Raw genomic sequence first — 15,914 nt, 5'->3', positions numbered from 1 at the left:
GGTAAAGTGTCAAGGCGAAACCCTTCACATACTTAGGCAGGGAATTTAAGCCAAGAATACCTTGGTAACCAAGAAACCGTAAGACAAGTGCGGGTACAGTGTCAAGGCGAAACCCTTCACATACTTAGCACCTGCAGGGAATTGAAGCCAAGAATACCTTGGAAGTCAAGTAACTATAAGACGAGTGTGGGTACAGTGTCAAGGCGAAACCCTTCACGTACTTAGCACTTGCAGGGAATTAAAACCAAGAAGGATCTTCTGGGCCATGCTTGTGGAAAGGGAAATAACATCCCCGCATAGCGGGAACGTTGAGAACTAGATTGTTTGAAGCTCCAAGATGGAATTGGTTGTTTAACATAATTGATCACTATGTCTAAAACTACCAAAACCTCGTGGAGAATCTACACAAGTGAAACTCAACGCTCCTGACTTGCGAGGAAGTTACACACCTACCCGCATCATACCCAAAGATCAAGCAGAAAAGTCGGGAATTTCTGCACGTGACATTAGGGAAACCGCGGGAAGAATCCCCACGGAAAACCTTAAAACTAAAAACCCTTTTCAAAACCCCTTGCTTAAGTCCAAAAGTTCACCTCACTTATTAACAATCCATGAGAAGAACATTGGACTGGGGGACTTGAAGAGGTAGGTCCCAGCAGAGCCCAGTTGGACCCGCAAGACTCACCTTGAAGAGGGACGTCTGCGCAAAGACCAACTGGTTCCGCAGGACCCACCATGCTCAGAGAGATGAAGACCTTACACGCAGTACGCCAGCTGTTCCCGCAGGAAAAGCCTCCCAATGGTGAAGTACCCCGCCTGTTCCCGCAGCTGCGGATACAAGCCATCAGGGAAGGCTACCCGCACTAATAGTAAGGCTACACGCACAAGGCACTAACTCTCAATAATTCAGTAATGTCACCTGAAGAAGGAATGAGCAAGGCGGGAATACTCCCGCCCAAATGAGCCAGTCCGTACGCTTCTGGAGGATCTTTTGTACTATACCTGCCAAGGTATGGACAAAATAGACAAGATCTGACCAAAGCAGCCCATCACAGGGTGACAGCTCACTGACAACAGTACGACGAGGAGCACGCTCTAGTACAAAATGTCACTATCAGCCGCTGCCTACTCACCAACCCTCATCGTGGCACGTACATAGCCTGCAGTTGGTGGAAAAGGAATAGTACACAGCCGCCCATGTCACTATCAGCCGCTGCCTACCCACCAACCACCAGCACGGCACGTGCGTAGCCCACAGTTGGTAGAAAAGGAATATTATACAGCTGGCTGTACCTGCTTGGAAACCTACCTTCGGCTATAAATACTCCAACACCTTGGAACGGTATTATCATCATATACTCTCATATATCATCTGATACCATCACATATCTTATCTGCTCTAGTTATTTCTCTTAATATACACTTATATTCAGAGCAATCTAGTCTGATTCTCACGCCGGAGGGTGGTCACAAGAAGGTACCCCCCCCTTCTCAGTGACAAGCTCACGGTGTCTGTTTTGCAGGTCATCAGAAGAATAACCATATTTGCCGGACCTAACCCTCGTGGGAAACATCTACTTAACCCTAAGATTATCCGTAATCTGCCGGGGTCAATTAGTGTTTCTCCAGTATTATATTGGTTGTTGTTTACCTGTGGGTCCAAAAAAGGTGGGTGCTTCACAACTTCATGCTTTCTTACATTTTGGTTTTTCTCTTCCCCTCCCCTTCATCTCTTAGAAAGTGCTTTGTGTTATATAAAAGTACATGGAGCGGTTTCGTGTTGCCTTTTTGCTGTCACAGACTTGGGTTTCGGTGTTGGTGGAGTTAGTTGAGACTGAGCGAGTACTAAACTAAACGTACAGGAACCGTGCAAAGAACAGCAAGTCCGGTAAACCAAAACCGGCAGCAACAAAGCAAACAAAACAAAACAAATTAAAAGCACTTGTATTGTTCGATTAAGGTAAAAGTTACATGCAGGTAAGTGTTTACCTAAGACTCAAATTGAAGTTGCATTTACTCAAGTAGACTCAAGTTCTAAACCCAAAAATTAATACAGTATGGTAAAAACCCAATATTTAAAGGTTATCCCACAACCTTAATTGATGGCCTTAGATTCGAAACCGATAATTTAGTTCCAAAACAATAATGCAGCAACAACACATAACATGTTAACATAGAAACTAAGATCCGCAAAAGATCGCTACCAAATGCAGCAACAAAAACAAACATCAAAATAATGTTCACACAACAATGATAGCCACCTAATCTGGTAACCATATCAGACAACAGAGTATTACATACCTAGAAATGAACTCACAAACAACACAACCAAACTCAATCGAACAAAATTAGGTTATAAAGCACTAAATTAGATTGTAATTTAGCAAATTAGGCAACTAAGAAAACGTGATATGGTTCGCAACCACAACAAAGCAGAAGATGAAATGAAATCAAGCATTCCAATTACGAACAATTCAGCAATCTAGAACCCCCCGAAAAGTAGTATGAGGGTCAGTTACCGCACCATCGCTACCGTCACACCACCTCCGCCAAATGGAACTCCGCAACAATATAACTGAAATCGATACGACCGTGGCCTAGGGTTTGTAAGTTGAAACGTGCAATAGCCGAAGCAACCATGGTGATGGCGTCATACCAGAGTTGAGGGTTGAGAGATGAGTGGTGGTGGTCTGAGCTGTCCATAAGTAAATAAATACCATCCCCGAACCCAGAAACGGTAGGGAGAGAGAACAGAGACGCCGTCGCCGTCACCATAGACGGCCAGTAATGGTCATTCGTTGGTCAAAGCCAATGAAGCCACTGCCAGAAACCGCCGGCAACAACAACAGGCAGACACTTCCTCTCTCTCTCTCTAGAATCACCCTCTTTGTGTTATAACACCATGATGGATTACAGAGACGATGGCGGTGGCGAGATTCATATAACAAAGAATGAGAAAGAGAGAGAAACATGTATGAGTTTTATGAGATACGAATGTGAAGTTGTGTGCAGATGAAATGATGGGCTAAACGGGACACGTAGAGCCCATGACAGTTTAGCGGACACGTTGCAAGATGTGAGGCATCAAGAAAACCTACAATTTACAATGTACAAAATATGAATGCAGCACTCTCCCAAAATTGTTATATTATAAATACCCCTTCACCCCCACCCCATCATTGCTTTGCAAACCACCAAAATCCCTTTTATGATAATTACCTCGATCTCACCAAAATTTGAGTTTTTTTTATCAAAATGGGGTTGGGAAAAAAGTATTTACCTAAATAGGGATTTTGAAAAATATTTACCAAATTAGGTATTTTTGGATAAAGTTACTTTTTTGTTCCTAAGCTTTTTTTAATTCAAGTAATATAATAAATAAATGAATAATAATAACAAAATTCACACTTTTATTTCCGTAGCATTTTTTTTTTCTAAAATACTTTAAAAAATGTTTTGAAAACTGTTTTTTAAATTTAAAAAATTTTGCTTTACTAGACCGATTCTTAAACAGGGTTTTAAATTATTATTTATGAGTTTTTGTATATCTTTGTTGTCTTTGTTAAGTGTTGTATTATTAGTTTACAAGTTAGTTTTCTTAATGATAGTTAAATTTTGAATTGGATTTAATATCGATATTGATATCGATGATGTTCAGTCGGAAATGATTCGGTTTGCTATAGATACTAGTTCGGTACCAACACTTGAAAGAATTACGATATTAAAATAACATATAATATTAAAAACGTTTTTGTTTGAACAAAATTTATGCCGAAATGTCTAGAGAAAAGATAAACATAACTACAAAAATCATAAAAACAAATGCGGCTACCGATTCCGATAAAACTGATAGTGGGCACCCATGTCGATCGGTTAGAATCGTTTTGTTTTATCACAATATTGGTAACGATACAACAATAATACTCGTGTAACTTACAAGAAAAATACACTTTAATCTTTTGTGTTAAAACAAAAATTACCGATATATTGCAAAGAAAGAAATTACAACTTGGTTTGCTAACTATTTAAATAGCATATGCTAATGTATTTATGTACATGGTTAATTTAATGTTTAGAAGGATTTTGGTTTTTGCTATTTCGTGTAGACATTTTTCAAAAAACATTTTCATGAATAATATTATAAAGAAAATGATCGATAAAAAATATATAAAAAAGCTGAAAAGTTTATATTATATTATAATTTTATCTTTTTTCTATCTTATAATCTTATGTGGATCAAAAAGGCTTAATATAAATTATCTTTACCCAATAAGATTAGGGATGAGAAAAGTAATTTTATTCAAAAATACCTAATTTGGTAAATACTTTTCAAAATCCACATTTAGGTAAATACTTTTTTCCATAACCCCATTTTAGTAAAAAACTCTATTGGAAGCCACTTGGCCCTCCAAACTCTTTCAACCATAATGAGTTCGTGAATATCGACGAGGAGGATTTGGAAATCCCTCGACCAGGAGATAGAAGAAGTCATGGGAAAGGGAAAGGGGCGGGACCGTCCTTAATGGGTGTCAACGTCTTCAACTAATGCAAGAAAATTCTCAAGTTAATAAGGAGGTCGGCGATATATTGAAAGTTTGGAACAAAAGAAAATAGACAAAAGTCTCGACTTATTAAGGAAACTGACCACCGACCCGACCCTCATGCCCAAATTCTAGGCCAAATGAAAAAAAGATGACATTCTTAAAAGATACGGGCTTGAGCACTAATATTTTTTAAAGCACACTTATGTTTTTTCAGTGTATTTTTTTAGTTTTAATGTAACTTTTGGTTATTTAATGAAATATTATTTGCTTTATTTTTATTAAAAAAATTAGAAGTATTTAATGAAATATTAATTCTTTTATTTGTATTAAAAAATTATAAAAGAAAATAAAAAAGATAATTGAGCAACGAATACAATGGCATTTATCACTATATCAAATTTTTTATAAAATGCACCATTGCTGACTGTGACGTCACATATCGTAAAACGCTCCTGGATGAATGGTTTGACTTTGACTACATTGTCTGAGGTGTCTTAAACAAATAATATAGTTGTAGCATCCTAATCTTGACATAAATTAAAAAAGGATACGTATTATATACACATGGTAAACATATATTTTTATAAATAGGTGGCTATAAATATGGAGTTGTTAAATATTGAAAGAAATAAGAAGTTTCTAAAAATCTTGTAAGCATTTAATAAATCTTATCTTATCTTAAATATATATAAACGAATTTTTTATACATTATCTTAAGCTATCAAATTGTTTTACTTGTAAATGGATGTTTCTCATGCATTTGACTATAATTCACGGGTATGAGTCTCACCAGACCTAGATAGCCGTTAAAGGGTTATAATATCTCATTAAATTAAAAATTAATCTCACCAAATATTTGATATGAAAATCTTATAAAATAGGGATATACTAAAAATTAGTATATGATTAAAAAAATATTATTTATAATTAAGAAACAATTTTATTTTAAAAATACAAAGCGGGTCATGAGTCTCATCAAATCCAAATATCTTTTAAACATGGTTATAACATCTCATTTATTTGTGAAAAGCTTACATCATCAAATTCTAATTATATTATTAACGTCCTTACAATAAATACAATTAAAATCCAAAACAATATATAAATATTAGAAACGAATAATGTAAAACAATCATGTAATACATGAGATAAAAACTTTTGTGCAATATATAGAAGTGTAATATGTATATAGAACCAAAAGAGAGAAAAATATAGAAAGCCATACAAGTTTTGAAAGGTTTTAAAGTTAGGCTAAATCCATTAATATCGTTGTGGAGACAATACCGTGTAATAGTGATAATGAGAGTGATTTATCTATATATAATAAAAGAAAACAAAAGGACAAACAAAACAAATAGGTAAACACAAGTTTTAGATTGTACGTACATGAAAAATTAAGCAATGGAATATAACAAATTAAAATCAGGTAAGTTGGGGTGGAGTGCATATATATGTTTAGCAACGGTATAACCTAACATATCTTAACAAATTAACGGAACACATTTTTTTTCATAGCTAAAAAAAGTAAATTAATCTGATAAACTCTTAACACAAATGGTTATAGATAATGTTGGTATTAATTCTTTCTAACAAGGGTCCGCTCCATTCTAATTACGACATGCTTGTGGTGCGTGCATATAATGTATACATGTGTGAACGTTCGGGTGGACAAAATTGAAATTGCAGTAATTTTGACGTTATTTTACCGATCTCATTAAAATAATGTTAAAAGTGCCGGAAGGCTAATCATGCATCATGTGTTGACGTTGATAGCTGAAAGACAAGGGTACATTCACCAATCGGCCAGTGTCCTGATAGTTGAGTGTTTTGTGTCATGTCCAAGACTTGATTACTATCGAGCCGGGGGTCTCACCGAAAGCGGCATCTCTATTCCTACTGGGTAGAGGTAAGGTTGTCTACATCTTACCTTCCTCAGACCCTATCATAACTTTTTTATTGACGGGATTTACTGAGTACGATGATAATGATAATGATGGTTTCTAAAATCTATTAGCTCTCTAAATCTGCCAAGTTACTAAACTCTACTAGTTTACAGTATGGCATGATGCACTTTGATGTTGTATTAGAGGGGAGGGAGTCCTCCCGTTTTCCCCCATTACTTTTCTCACATACCATCTTAGTTTATTATGTTTTTTTTTTTTCATTCCACCCTCACCCCCACCCACTCCAAACATGATGTTGTCATCCTATCTTTTTACCATTTTTTTCTTAAAAGTCAAAACCACTCTAATTGGAACGTGAAAAAATCGGCATTTAGTCCCCGAATTCCATGGGAAAAAAAATCTGGATCCAGGGATCCAGGGGTGGTGTTCATGGTTGGATCTGGTGTTTTCTTGAGAGTTCCTGGCTCCCACTCTGCCCCCTCTACGAATATAGATTAAAATTTTAGATCGTACAATGTAGTCTATTTTTCACACGGGTTAATATTAAATATGATTTATGGCTGACCAACCATGTGCTCATGTATATTATTTAAATCTCTTCTGGGTGTTATTATTCTTCATATCATGATATTTTCTACAATGGGAGGTTGTGAGTTGTATTTTTTAATAAATGACTTATACTACGTATGCACATATAGCAACATTGTGATAGAGTTTCAAGAAAAGACAAGTTAATGAACTCGTGTGTTGAGTTATGAGCAAAGGACTTAAAACGCGGATAAGATCATGGTGAATTTTTCGCTTAACCTCTAAAACATATAAGTAAAGCAATCCAGAAGAAAGCACTAGCCCAACTTGATTCTTTGTATGCTATCTACAAGAGAAAGCATCATATAGTACAAGCTATAAGTACATATACGTAACAGAATAGGAAGTCCCCCCAAATTATCACGATGCGTATGCCAAATCAACGTCACGTCAGTATTATTAACTTTTGTTTCTTTTCATTATTCTCTAAACAACACCATGTCGTCACATTTTCACCCGGTTTTCCTCGTTTTAAAATACAAAAATACAAGATATTTATTTATTAAATTAAATCAAACATTTTAAAGGGGGGTTCTTAATTTTTCCCTCTTTTGAAACTAACAAATTGATCCGCAATGTTCCAATTTCGTAACGATTACCGTTCCAGTTTAAAAATGAGTGTTTGGAGTCAGTTTGAAGTTTACGCATCCCGTGACCAAAATATTTCTCATCGATAAAAGTCTTTTTATTTTGGCTGTTTGAAATTGATTAAAAAGTTGTTTTTTCAAAAGTAAAAAAGAATATGGCTATGACTTTTTGATCATAGAATTAAACTATAATATGCATGAGCAAGTCATATAACGTTTATAAAGCAAATCATTAAGTGAAAGTGACGGTCCTACCCGCACAAACATTTATATTTCATAAAAAATTCAAACATTACAAGAATGGCTAGGTATTTACCCGCCTACAGTAATGTAAATCTATCCTAACGGTGGGAAGGGATCTCAAGGTTCAAACTTCAGGACCACTCCCCCCAAACCCACTTGCACCCGCACCATCAGTTGGCTGTGGCGGTTCAAGGAAAGCCTTGAGAATAGTTAGCCCATCATCAGCAGCAGCAATTTCGTTCACCTTCTCCTCCACCGGATGCGGGAAGGCAGCATACTGGTTCACTGCTTGGTCGTAAGCAACTTCAGTGTCCACGTCATAAAGAGGGAAGTTGGAAGGCGGGATGCCCTTCTCAACAAACCCCAGACCAAGCAGGAAACCAGCCTTTTCCCCATCCTCATGGGAAGCGTTGAGGGATGCGCTCATGGCATCTTCAAAAGATGTGTTTGAGAAGATCCGATGCACAACCTACAAAAAAAAAATATATGTATCAAAAACTTTTCTAAGTATAAAGAAAAGCGTAAAGATATTATGAAGCTACGCATACCTGCGACAACGCTTCTCGTAGAAGCCATTCCTTGGTGATCAGAGCTTCCTGGAGGGCAGCTTGAGCTTGGTCACGGGCGCGTTCGGCTTCATTTTTGTTAAGGTTGGCAAGCAACACTTCCTTAGCAGCAGCCTCTTCAACGCCCTTCAGCTTACGCTCAGTGCGGTTAAGCATACCCTCGTGGTATAGAAGCTCTTGGAGTTTTTTGGCATCTTCTAAAGCCAAAGCATCATGAGCCTGCTGAAGCCTCTCTAGTTTGGCTTTAAGCTCCTCATTCTCAGCGCGCAGAGGCTCAACAATGGCTTCAGCTTTGGTGGCCCTCTCGGTCGCGTTCCGCGCAGTTTCCTTAGTCAACCTAAGCTGTTCGTTAACAGCTTGGGTAGCCTTGTAACGGGCCTCGAGCGGGCCTGAACTTCAACCTCGAGGGCCTTGAAGGCCTTTTCCTTCTCCGCAGCAATGGAGGCAAGTCTCCTGTTCTCCTCCCGGATAGCCCGCGCCTGAGCCACTTCCTGGCAACGCGCCGCCTTTAACTTGTCGTTTTCACGACAAAGCAACTCGACGCGCGGCTGCATCCGGGCAAGGAGAATCCGAAGCTCATTCGTCAGCCTACCCTCATGGTAGCTAGACATGGCTTCCCCCAACGCATCACTTGGGGCTGCGTGACGCGCCCACTCGACGCAGTCCACAGCCGTTCGAAGGGTTGTTCCTCGGCGGATGTTCCACCGTGGAACATACACCTCATTGGAATCCGAAACTGCAAAAACAAAAAACGGTTAGGAAAAGATGATATATAAAAAAAAAGATAATAGGCCGAAATAACCCTACGCACCTGTAGGGTCGACAACAGGCCGGTAGCCGCCAAACCCATCACCCGAACCTAAGGGATATTCATCCAAGAGGTCAGGCAGATGGGAAGGAGGCAGAGATTGGCTGGAAGCCCCAACCCTGAACATACCAGACGAACCGGCCGGGGACGAGGTAGTCGCCGGTGCCGGAGGCACAGTTGAAGCCGCCGCGGTAGAGACCATCGGAGGTGAACTCACAACCGTGGCCGCCGCTGCGGAGGAGCCCGCAGAAAAAATCTCCGCCGGCTCAGTGAAGGATGCAGTGAATATGGCACTGACAGCCGGCGGAGATGACGTCATAATTGGAACAGTTGCCTCAACGGGATGAGCAACTGAACCAACACTGCAAACAGGCGCAGCTGCCTGGGTCATCGCCTCGGGTAGGTTGACCAAACCTACCGTCGTGGGTCCAGAACTGCTCCTTCCCGCACTACTTTGGAATGCGGTTGCATCCACGCCTGCATGAAGATAACAAAATATTAAAAACAATGGCGGAATGAATTGCGGGTAAGATAAAAAGTATACTTACGGGTTTTCTTAATCTTGAAGGTTCTGACAGGCGGGGACGAACCCGATGAAATTGGCCTCTTCATGCCAGTCACCGTCGTAACGCTTGGCTGCTCGGAGGTGACAGCTGTCCCAACCCCCGTGACAATGGTCTCACCAGGGTTCCCCGCCGCCCCCTCACTTTCGGTCTCCGAGTCGGACCGATTTCCCTGATCGGCGGTGGAGGCGACCTTCGCCTTACCCTTCACGCCGGCAGCTTTCTTCTTCCTCACGAAGAAAGGCCCATCTGCGGATCCCTCATCAGAAGATGATAGAATTGGGGAAACTCCAGCAGAGGTTTGAGCATGAAGAGGGCGAGGGTTAAAAAATCCCTTGCCTGGCCGCGTGGCGCTCAAAATCTCGTGGCCCGGCGGGTAGACCTCCACGAACCTATCCGCCGTTTGCTCCAAAATGGACAACTCGTTCTCATCAAGAGCACGAGTACCCAGCCGAGCGGGACCACCGCTCTCACGCGGTTGCAGAAGCGACTACAAGTTGTTCCCCTCTGAAAATAAACAGAAAAACAGTTAGAAGAACAACCCTAAATCAGCAAAAAGAGATGGAGCATACCATTGGGAATAGAATTTGAACCGTATTCGAGGACGATGGGAATCTGTGGCGCCTCTGCCCCAGCATCCTTCCATACCCGGCTCATCCCAAGCATCACCATCCCAGACTTCGCAAAGCGGTAAACCGGAGTCTAGATCCGGGAGATCTTGGTAAACCATTCCGCCTCCTGGTAGTTGGAGGAGTGAAGGTTGGGGAGTGCCCTCCCGTTCTTGAATGTCATCGCAATAGGGACGACACGGGCAGAGATATAGAAGAACTCCTGCTTCCAAGACCGAAGACTGCGCTCGGTAGCACAGATCTTCAACCCTTGATCCGAGTGATCAAGGTGTACCAGCCCTGGATGCACCTCCAGGAATAGAGGGTCATCAGGCGGTCGACGCGGGGCTCAACGCCCAGAATGTGGCACACCCATTCAAAGAGGCGAACCTTTGCGATCGCCATCGGGTGCACCTCCGTTAAGTGTACACCGTGTTTCTCCAAAACACGGTACACAAACTTCGTCAATGGGAACCTGAGATTCCCATAGATGAAAAATGCAGCATACACCCCTATCTTGCCCTTGGGGGCATCATACACCGTCTGGTGAGGCTCAGGAAACTCAGGCTCGAAAGGCTCGAGCATGAACTTCTTGACGATGTACTGATAAAGGTCGACGGAAAGGGCACACTGGCACTCGCCAGCAGTACTATTATCATCCTTGTCAGACGCGGACATCGGGTTCTCAGGGTATACGTCGGACTCTTCGGCAGTAACCTCAGGATCATGAGTAGAAGACATGTTGAGGTTGGAAAGAAGAACAATTTCAGGAGAATGCTCGACAAAAGTTAGAGTATTTGCCGGAAATCGCTTAGAAGAATAAGTGAAAGTGTGAGTTGAGATGCATCATCTTCCCTCTTTATATACCCATCGCAATGAATGCGATGAATTTAATGCGGGGGAGAGGGAAAAGCGCAGACACAATGAGACAACGACACGTGGAAACAAAGCTGGCAACAGCTGTCGACAGGACGCGTGCCGTAAAATTCGTGCCCACGCGCCCGAAAACTTGCGCCCACGCGCCTGAAAAAGCGCCTGGAATGACCATATACTGTCACGTCGCCATAACTTCCTGCACGTCCCGAAACTGTCAGAAGAAACCGTCGGACGACGCTAACGTCCCTTCAACAGTTTGGACTTTTCTTATCCTTTAACCAACTCTTTGAATTTCAAAAAGATTCAAAAAGATTCAAAGATTCAAAAATAAGAGGGAATATACCCCCTTACCTTGGTAACCAAGAAACTGTAAGACAAGTGCGGGTACAGTGTCAAGGCGAAACCCTTCACATACTTAGCACCTGCAGGGAATTGAAGCCAAGAATACCTTGGTAACCAAGAAACCGTAAGACAAGTGCGGGTACAGTGTCAAGGCGAAACCCTTCACATACTTAGCACCTGCAGGGAATTGAAGCCAAGAATACCTTGGAAGTCAAGTAACTATAAGACGAGTGTGGGTACAGTGTCAAGGCAAAACCATTCACATACTTAGCACTTGCAGGGAATTAAAACCAAGAAGGATCTTCTGGGCCATGCTTGTGGAAAGGGAAATAACATCCCCGCATAGCGGGAACGTTGAGAACTAGATTGTTTGAAGCTCCAAGATGGAATTGGTTGTTTAACATAATTGATCACTATGTCTAAAACTATCAAAACCTCGTGGAGAATCTACACAAGTGAAACTCAACGTTTCTGACTTGCGAGGAAGTTACACACCTACCCGCATCATACCCAAAGATCAAGCAGAAAAGTCGGGAATTTCTGCACGTGACATTAGGGAAACCGCGGGAAGAATCCCCACGGAAAACCTTAAAACTAAAAACCCTTTTCAAAACCCCTTGCTTAAGTCCAAAAGTTTACCTCACTTATTAACAATTCATGAGAAGAACATTGAACTGGGGGGACTTGAAGAGGTAGGTCCCAGCAGAGCCCAGTTGGACCCGCAAGACTCACCTTGAAGAGGGACGTCTGCGCAAAGACCAACTGGTTCCGCAGGACCCACCATGCTCAGAGAGATGAAGACCTTACGCGCAGTACGCCAGCTGTTCCCGCAGGAAAAGCCTCCCAATGGTGAAGTACCCCGCCTGTTCCCGCAGCTGCGGATACAAGCCATCAGGGAAGGCTACCCGCACTAATAGTAAGGCTACACGCACAAGGCACTAACTCTCAATAATTCAGTAATGTCACCTGAAGAAGGAATGAGCAAGGCGGGAATACTCCCGCCCAAATGAGCCAGTCCGTACGCTTCTGGAGGATCTTTTGTACTATACCTGCCAAGGTATGGACAAAATAGACAAGATCTGACCAAAGCAGCCCATCACAGGGTGACAGCTCACTGACAACAGTACGACGAGGAGCACGCTCTAGTACAAAATGTCACTATCCGCCGCTGCCTACTCACCAACCCTCATCGTGGCACGTACATAGCCTGCAGTTGGTGGAAAAGGAATAGTACACAGCCGCCCATGTCACTATCAGCCGCTGCCTACCCACCAACCACCAGCACGGCACGTGCGTAGCCCACAGTTGGTAGAAAAGGAATATTATACAGCTGGCTGTACCTGCTTGGAAACCTACCTTCGGCTATAAATACTCCAACACCTTGGAACGGTATTATCATCATATACTCTCATATATCATCTGATACCATCACATATCTTATCTGCTCTAGTTATTTCTCTTAATATACACTTATATTCAGAGCAATCTAGTCTGATTCTCACGCCGGAGGGTGGTCACAAGAAGGTACCCCCCCTTCTCAGTGACAAGCTCACGGTGTCTGTTTTGCAGGTCATCAGAAGAATAACCATATTTGCCGGACCTAACCCTCGTGGGAAACATCTACTTAACCCTAAGATTATCCGTAATCTGCCGGGGTCAATTAGTGTTTCTCCAGTATTATATTGGTTGTTGTTTACCTGTGGGTCCAAAAAAGGTGGGTGCTACACAACTTCATGCTTTCTTACATTTTGGTTTTTCTCTTCCCCTCCCCTTCATCTCTTAGAAAGTGCTTTGTGTTATATAAAAGTACATGGAGCGGTTTCGTGTTGCCTTTTTGCTGTCACAGACTTGGGTTTCGGTGTTGGTGGAGTTAGTTGAGACTGAGCGAGTACTAAACTAAACGTACAGGAACCGTGCAAAGAACAGCAAGTCCGGTAAACCAAAATCGGCAGCAACAAAGCAAACAAAACAAAACAAATTAAAAGCACTTGTAATGTTCGATTAAGGTAAAAGTTACATGCAGGTAAGTGTTTACCTAAGACTCAAATTGAAGTTGCATTTACTCAAGTAGACTCAAGTTCTAAACCCAAAAATTAATACAGTATGGTAAAAACCCAATATTTAAAGGTTATCCCACAACCTTAATTGATGGCCTTAGGTTCGAAACCGATAATTTAGTTCCAAAACAATAATGCAGCAACAAAACATAACATGTTAACATAGAAACTAAGATCCGCAAAAGATCGCTACCAAATGCAGCAACAAAAACAAACATCAAAATAATGTTCATACAAAAATGATAGCCAACTAATCTGGTAACCATATCAGACAACAGAGTATTACATACCTAGAAATGAACTCACAAACAACACAACCAAACTCAATCGAACAAAATTAGGTTATAAAGCACTAAATTAGATTGTAATTTAGCAAATTAAGCAACTAAGAGAACGTGATATGGTTCGCAACCACAACAAAGCAGAAGATGAAATGAAATCAAGCATACCAATTACGAACAATTCAGCAATCTAGAACCCCCCGAAAAGTAGTATGAGGGTCAGTTACCGCACCATCGCTACCGTCACACCACCTCCGCCAAATGGAACTCCGCAACAATATAATAGAAATCGATAAGACCGTGGCCTAGGGTTTGTAAGTTGAAACCGTGCAATAGCCGAAGCAACCATGGTGATGGCGTCATACCAGAGTTGAGGGTTGAGAGATGAGTGGTGGTGGTCTGAGCTGTCCATAAGTAAATAAATACCATCCCCGAACCCAGAAACGGTAGGGAGAGAGAACAGAGACGCCGTCGCCGTCACCATAGACGGCCAGTAATGGTCATTCGTTGGTCAAAGCCAATGAAGCCACTGCCAGAAACCGCCGGCAACAACAACAGGCAGACACTTCCTCTCTCTCTCTCTCTCTAGAATCACCCTCTTTGTGTTATAACACCATGATGGATTACAGAGACGTTGGCGGTGGCGAGATTCATATAACAAAGAATGAGAAAGAGAGAGAAACATGTATGAGTTTTATGAGATACGAATGTGAAGTTGTGTGCAGATGAAATGATGGGCTAAACGGGACACGTAGAGCCCATGACAGTTTAGCGGACACGTTGCAAGATGTGAGGCATCAAGAAAACCTACAATTTACAATGTACAAAATATGAATGCAGCACTCTCCCAAAATTGTTATATTATAAATACCCCTTCACCCCCACCCCATCATTGCTTTGCAAACCACCAAAATCCCTTTTATGATAATTACCTCGATCTCACCAAAATTTGAGTTTTTTATCAAAATGGGGTTGGGAAAAAAGTATTTACCTAAATAGGGATTTTGAAAAATATTTACCAAATTAGGTATTTTTGGATAAAGTTACTTTTTTCGTTCCTAAGCTTTTTTTAATTCAAGTAATATAATAAATAAATGAAAAATAATTACAAAATTCACACTTTTATTTCCGTAGCATTTTTTTTTCTAAAATACTTTAAAATATGTTTTGAAAACTGTTTTTTAAATTTAAAAAATTTTGTTTTACTAGACCGATTCTTAAACAGGGTTTTAAATTATCATTTATGAGTTTTTGTTTATCTTTGTTGTCTTTGTTAAGTGTTGTATTATTAGTTTACAAGTTAGTTTTCTTAATGATAGTTAAATTTTGAATTGGATTTAATATCGATATTGATATCGATGATGTTCAGTCGGAAATGATTCGGTTTGCTACAGATACTAGTTTGGTACCAACACTTGAAAGAATTACGATATTAAAATAACATATAATATTAAAAACATTTTTGTTTGAACAAAATTTATGCCGAAATGTCTAGAGAAAAGATAAACATAACTACAAAAAATCATAAAAACAAATGCGGCTACCGATTCCGATAAAACTGATAGTGGGCACCCATGTCGATCGGTTAGAATCGTTTTGTTTTATCACAATATTGGTAACGATACAACAATAATACTCGTGTAACTTACAAGAAAAATACACTTTAATCTTTTGTGTTAAAACAAAAATTACCGATATATTGCAAAGAAAGAAATTACAACTTGGTTTGCTAACTGTTTAAATAGCATATGCTAATGTATTTATGTACATGGTTAATTTAATGTTTAGAAGGATTTTGGTTTTTGCTATTTCGTGTAGACATTTTTCAAAAAACATTTTCATGAATAATATTATAAAGAAAATGATCGATAAAAAATATATAAAAAAGCTGAAAAGTTTATATTATATTATAATTTTATCTTTTTTCTATCTTATAATCTTATGTGG

The 15,914-nt window shown here is 40.4% G+C and overlaps 1 long non-coding RNA gene across 1 annotated transcript; it reads left to right on the top strand.

Annotated features, from left to right (window-relative positions):
• Positions 1–2,395: 2,395 nt before the first annotated feature.
• On the top strand, positions 2,396–14,601 carry LOC143606526 (uncharacterized). The gene is made up of 2 exons (XR_013148759.1): positions 2,396–2,499; positions 14,162–14,601. It is a non-coding gene; the product is annotated as an uncharacterized LOC143606526 (long non-coding RNA).
• Positions 14,602–15,914: the final 1,313 nt, after the last annotated feature.

Source organism: Bidens hawaiensis, unplaced genomic scaffold (genome assembly GCF_021521415.1).
Source record: "Bidens hawaiensis isolate Kalapana, Puna unplaced genomic scaffold, B.hawaiensis_p1.1 tig00075172_1, whole genome shotgun sequence".
Classification (NCBI taxonomy): domain Eukaryota; kingdom Viridiplantae; phylum Streptophyta; class Magnoliopsida; order Asterales; family Asteraceae; genus Bidens; species Bidens hawaiensis.
The sequence above is the reverse complement of the archived record's forward strand: the minus strand, read 5'-3'. Positions and strand labels throughout refer to the sequence as shown.